This window comes from Nannospalax galili, unplaced genomic scaffold (genome assembly GCF_000622305.1).
Source record: "Nannospalax galili isolate Female #2095 unplaced genomic scaffold, S.galili_v1.0 scaffold1129, whole genome shotgun sequence".
In the NCBI taxonomy this organism is placed as follows: domain Eukaryota; kingdom Metazoa; phylum Chordata; class Mammalia; order Rodentia; family Spalacidae; genus Nannospalax; species Nannospalax galili.
The window spans coordinates 798,215-804,214 of NW_008359461.1; the positions used below are offsets into that span (position 1 = coordinate 798,215).

The 6,000-nt window shown below is 42.5% G+C and overlaps 1 protein-coding gene across 10 annotated transcripts in view; it reads left to right on the forward strand.

The window, feature by feature from the left end:
* Sipa1l1 (signal induced proliferation associated 1 like 1) overlaps positions 1-6,000 on the forward strand; it is a 315,687-nt gene that overhangs the window by 61,557 nt on the left and 248,130 nt on the right. For 7 of the 10 annotated variants that reach the window (XM_029558705.1, XM_008823218.3, XM_029558713.1 and 4 more), the window contains one exon: positions 4,345-4,411. The exons of the other annotated variants lie outside the window; for them this stretch is intronic. The gene's annotated coding sequence lies outside the window, so the exon portion shown is untranslated. The remainder of the gene's footprint in view (positions 1-4,344; positions 4,412-6,000) is intronic. 10 annotated transcript variants of the gene reach the window in all.

Genomic DNA, 6,000 nt, shown 5'->3' on the forward strand with positions numbered 1-6,000 from the left:
TAGAAAACTACTTTCTGGCAACCATCAAAGAGTAATTTTGCCAGCAATGATCAATGGACACTAACAGTACTGAATGAGAGTTTGCTAAGAAAGTATTCATGTTGTTCTAAAGTGCATCCCATAAAACTCCAGTTATGAGTAGGAAGAAACTGTAACTTTACAGCTGTGAGATCTGACAGATACTGCCTTAAAGTGGTATGACCTAACAACAAATCAGACAGTACTAGAAATTGTGTACCACCTGATGGTCTAGTGAAAGGACTCCTCTAGAGTATTCTTGTTGAAAACTTGTATCTTGAGCCCAGTTATGAGAGAATATGAGACAAATAAAGATGAGGGAAACAGTGAACAAATTGACTAGGAATACTCATGCTAGTCATGATTATGAGAGCCGGGGAAAGTGAGCGCTTGCCCAGATGGATGTAGGGCTCATGAGAGAAGTCTAAACACAGTGTAAGATTCTGGATTGGGTCCATTTACCATGATGGATATTGTTGGGATCTTTAAGAGGAGACAAACGTGGCCTCTGAAGTAGATTATGGTCTTTATATCAGAGCTAACTTCTGAATTTTGATAGTCACAGCTGTCGTGAGTTTTGTAGAACTGTAGAAAGTACTCACCCTTGTAGATGTTGACTGTCATGGTAGCATCTTGTGGTCAAGTGGTCCAAGGAAATAGTTTTTTTCTGCTGTTTCGGCGTCTCGTAGGTTGGTCTGAAGTTGTTTAATAAAGCAAAAGCCTTCCTGTTAGGTAGCTCAGATTTGTTAGTTTATCACCGAACCATCTAGAAGATTTGATAGATTGTCCTTGAGACAGATGGAGCTGCCCTGCCAGAATGGCTTCCCTTGGTGCTGATCTGTCAACATTTGTAGTCTTCTCACTAATGCATTCTGTCTGTGCTCATTATTTATTCCATTCACCTGTGTCTTGCTTTTGTGGAAACTGCTTCTTTGAATGGAAAGTGTGGTTTACCCAAAATGGCATTTTACTGTCACAATGTCACTTTGTGTGTGCTATTTTTTCCCGTTTGCCGGGTTGTTAAAGCAGTTTCTGTTTTTACCACACCACATCTCAGTTTTAAGCATGCCTCTTAGGTTTTGAATTTACTTTTTAAAAAATGCTGGGCTGGTTGATTGTCTTTGGCAGAAGTAGAGGGGCAGATGTTGTGATGCTGTAGCTGATTCCTAAGAACATGGTCACGTTTGAGTGGTTAGTTGTTAAGGTTTTAGCATTGGATGTACTGGGAGCATGTTGATGATAGTCTAGGAACTTATGTCAGGTGGAGTGTGAGGTCGAGAGTCATAGTCATCACAGCCTTCTTTCTGTGAGAACGTTACAATCAGCTGTCTGACAGAATCTGCTCTTTCTCCAAGGTCCAGAAAGTGACATTTAATTGTACAGGCCGGTTTCCTCCTCTGGTGGGACCAAACTCCATCATAGGTCTTGCTTGCCTTAGACTGGAGGACAAGCTTCTCTTTAGCAGTATACGAATTGTCCTATTTCTCCGAATGATCAAGGAAAAGAGCTTTTAACTCAGAGTGGTAGTTAGATTGCATTTAGTGCACGCCCACAAGTGCAGGCTTTCCTTTAGCAATTTTTCTCCTTGCTGCTTTTACAGTGTAGGTGGCCTTCTCCGGATTGCTTCTGACAGGAAATTGAACAACCTTTCTTTTTTGGAAATGAATGTATTACTGCTGAGAGTGGAAAAAATAAAAAAAAAGAAATTTTATATTTGAAATTTTATTGTGAGATTGAAGACCAATTTAATTCCAGAAAAGTGAAGGGTAAGGGTTAAATTCCGAATTCTGCAGCGCAGTTTCTGAACCTCCTTGGTCACCTCTGTGTCTGCTCTTTGTGGTGTTGCTGCCTTCCCTCCTTTATCAGGAAGTAGGCTTTGACCTGCTCTGACTCCTAATGGGCCTGTTTCCCATGCTTGCCTTTCAACAGTGGAGGTGCAGTGGGCTCATCTAAACTCTAGTGTCTGTGTTGGCCCCACCCACATGACACACATCTATCCAGTTGACACATACCTACCCAGTTGACACACATCTACCCAGTTGACACCCCCCCATCCCTCAGGGAAGCTTGCTGGCGAGCTAGTTGGTTCCCGTACCCCAAGTGTAGGCAGGAGCACCTGCCAGTGCCACAGGTTCTGCCTTGAACCCAGACCTTTTGTTGTTCGGGATGTGAGTGCCTGTCTCTGTTCACCTCTGCCTGCTGTCAAGGGCACATGGGTTGCACAGGGCTATAGTGGTTGAGTCTGATTCGGACAGTTCCTTTGCATCACTGAGGATTGCGCCTGTCTCTGTTCACCTCTGCCTGCTATAGTGGTTGAGTCTGATTCGGACAGTTCCTTTGCATCACTGAGGATTGGGGGGAATAAATCAGTCTTGAATCAGAGTAGGTGTGTTCTGTTGTGCTACATTCTGAAACCTTGTCCAGTTGGAAGGGAGTAATTCTGTTGGAATCTAAGTGTGCTCATAAATCATATTCTTTTGCATGACTCTAAAATTTGCTTGTTTGTCCTTGTACCTAAGTGGTTTACTAGTGCAAATCAGCTGCTAGGCATGTTCCATTTATGTAATTAGGTAGTTATAGTACGATTAAGATCACCAAACAAAAACATTTGAGTGTTAATGGCCGTCCTTTCCCATTCTGTGGTATGCTCCAGGCCACTCCTGTGAAAACGTATTGCAAGTCTGTCATCTGGGCTCTCTCGGTCTTAGAATGAATGCCCTTCATAGGTTCTTTTGCCCTCAGAGGTTGTGTGTAGTGTTGTACCTTCCTACTGTGGTGGTGTAGGAAAGTTGGTTGCAGGCCTTCCCCAGCCAGCCCTCTTCTGCTGTAACACCATGGTGCTCGGCACCGTAGGCTCTGGGTAAATCCTGCTTTGAAAAAAGTAAGATTTGGAGTGTTTTTACTTTTGGCTATTAAAGGCTAGGACTCTTTAAATGTCCAGGATGACAGGCTTGAAGGAAGCACTTCCTTCCTGCTCACTAGGAATTGGGAATACATGTGAGTGAAACTTAGGTCTGGTCATTCTTTCTTTTCTTAGCTTCCATTTTGTGATTGGGCAGAGAGCTTGAAGTAATGCTTAATCTCAGCAAACTTAAAATTCATTTCTTGGGAAGTTTTTTTTTTTTTGTCTTTTTGAAGCAGGTCTCCCTGTAGCCCCAGCTGTCCTGGAACTCATTATGTAGACCAAGCTGGCCTTGAACTCACAGAGATCCGCCTGCCTCTGCCTCCCAAGTGCTGGGACTACAGGTGTGTGCCACTGCGCCTGGCTTGGGAAGTTATTTTTTTAAAAATGGAACATTTATTCCAAATCATTGCTATCGAGCATGAATCTCTATTGTGTTAATGAATAGGATATAGGAACATAGCTTTCATAGAAAATTCTTTATGACTGTGATTAGGAGCTTGTCTATCTCCAATGAGCAGGGTTAAGAACATAGGATTTCTTTGTGTGTATGTTCATGTGTATGTGGGTGCATGTGTGTGCATTCATAAGAGTCCAGAGGTCAACCCAGTTCCTCAGACTCTCCAGCTTGGTGTTTGAGACGGGGTGTCTCTGGAACCTGGGGCTTGCTGGTTAGGCTAGGCTGGCTGGCTAGCTAGGGAGCCCATCAGCCTGTCTCCACTCCTCCAGCACTGGAATTATAAGCATGTGCCATCATGCCTGGCTTTTATATGTGTGCTGGAGATTGAATTCGGAGCCTTATGTTGGTGTAGCAAGCGCTTCACCAGCTGAGCTATCTCCCCAGCCCCTAGAATTATAGACTTTCTAAATAGCTTTGAGTGGGGTTTCTCAGCCTCATTATTTCCCTGTTGGACTGGTGGTTCTTTCTGTGGGGCTGGGAGTATTGCTGCCTTGTACTAATTAAATGACAATAGCATGTTCCCTCTTTTGCTTGTGAGGACCTACAGTGTCTCCAGATATTGCAAGATGCTCCTTGAAATCTCCACCCTGCTGAGGAGCACTGCTTCAGAACAGCGCTTTGTTGTGTTTGGGAGGTCTGGGTTCCCATAGGCCTCCTAGGGGGACTTTTTACAGGCCCTGATCCAGGGTTCCTCCATGGACATTCTGAGCTGGGTGTGGCCCTGGAATAGCAATCAGTCTCTCTAGAGGGTTGAATAGCCAGTTTTAAGAATCTGTTCTTTGTGAGAGTAGCTATTAGTTATCCTAAATTTAAGTGTGTAGACCCTCACATAAAGAGAATAAAATTAAAGACAGTTTTAGATTAGAATTTGATTTATAGTTAATTTTTTCCCCTTTACTTTTGTATATTTTCCAAAATTTGAGAAAAAACTCTTTTACTAAAGTTTGCAATTATTTTAATCTAGGTTTTGAGAGATTGCCTCAAGTTGGACTCAGAAGTGAAATTCACTTCAGGCTTTGAGATGGAATGAGGTGAGTTGTGCTGGGGAGGGAATGCCACTTAGACTCACTTTTTTTTTTTTTTTTTTTTTAATTAAGTAGAAGGCTTACTGCTTGTAGAAAGAATTTGGTTTACCAGCTGTGAGCCCCTTGTTCTTTTCCTGTGAGTTTCCCCCTTTTGCTGTTTTCTTGCTGACAGGTAGAAGTGGAAAGCAGATGATGTGAAAGGCTTGTGCAGTTTTAGTCATGGATTTCTGAGCACTGACATCTTTTTAAAAAATATTTTATTTATTATTTTTATTTTATGTGTATGTGTGTATTGCCTGCATGTAGGTAGGTGCACCCATGTCGTGCAGTGCCTGTGTAGGACAGAAGAGGCTGTCGGAGTCCCTGGAACTGGAGTTGCAGACAGTTGTTAGCTGCCATATGGGTGCTGGGATTTAAACCCGGGTCTTCTGCTAGAACAGTGTTCTTAACTGCTGAGCCATCTCTTCAGCCCTGAGCATTGTCATCTTTATGTTACTGGAGTTCTTGGGGTCAGAGCTTGGACCCTGGAAATCCTAACAAGGTAGGGTTAGCCACCTGTCTTCAGGTCAGCTAGGCAGACAAGTAACAGTGAAAAGCAGAAAAAGGAGATTTATTCAATATGGCCATCCTAGGAAAAGGAACAGATAAGAGAGGTCCGTCCCCTAGTCCAACTTCAGTGTCCTGACATGAGGATTAGGTTAAAGCAGAGGACGTGAGGTCCTGATCGAGGTGCAGTCCTGCCACCACTGACCCATCATTTGTTGGGCTCCAGTTTCTCCCTCAAGGTGGCCTGACAAGTTGCCAGAGTGGTATGAGACAGGTTTCTCTTCTGGCTGCCACTGGGCTGTCTCCCAGCATGAGACTCTGGGGAAATTTCCGTTTCTTAGGGTCACTTCTTTCCATTGTCTTAGAGCCTAAAGAAGACACAAGTGTCTCCCAGACTGTCTTGGCTCTTGCTAGATGGTTACATATAAGTAAAATAGTCTACTTAGATTTCTGGCTACTTAAATTACCAAGGTTTTCTGTTACATGCTTATGTTTCTGTTTTCTGATAGATACATTAAAAGTCTTCATGTTTTTAAAAATTTTGACTAAGAAACACCCTGTTTTGCATAAGATCTTGTAACTTCACTGTGCTGGTATGTAGGGGGAGCACTAGCTCATCCTGAGTAAGGGAGGGTGACTGCTCACACTTCCTAGTACATGCTTATTATTGATCGTGGGGTGCTTACTCTTGGCTGCTCTTCAGTAAGAATGCAGTTCTACCCTAGCCTTATTCTGATATTTTAGTAGACATTCTCAAGTACTTTAATCGGTTGTGAAATGATGGTATCTTACTGAATAAAATGGCTTAACTCAGAAAGAAAGAGACATTTTTCATTTTTCATTCTACTAGCCCCAAATGAAGTAGGTAATATGTTAAGCTTTTTTTTTTTTTTAATTTTGGTATATGACTAGCCTTATTTTTAGTAGACATTCTCAAGTACTTTAATCGGTTGTGAAATGATGGTATCTTACTGAATAAAATGGCTTAACTCAGAAAGAAAGAGACATTTTTCATTTTTCATTCTACTAGCCCCAAATCCCAAATGAAG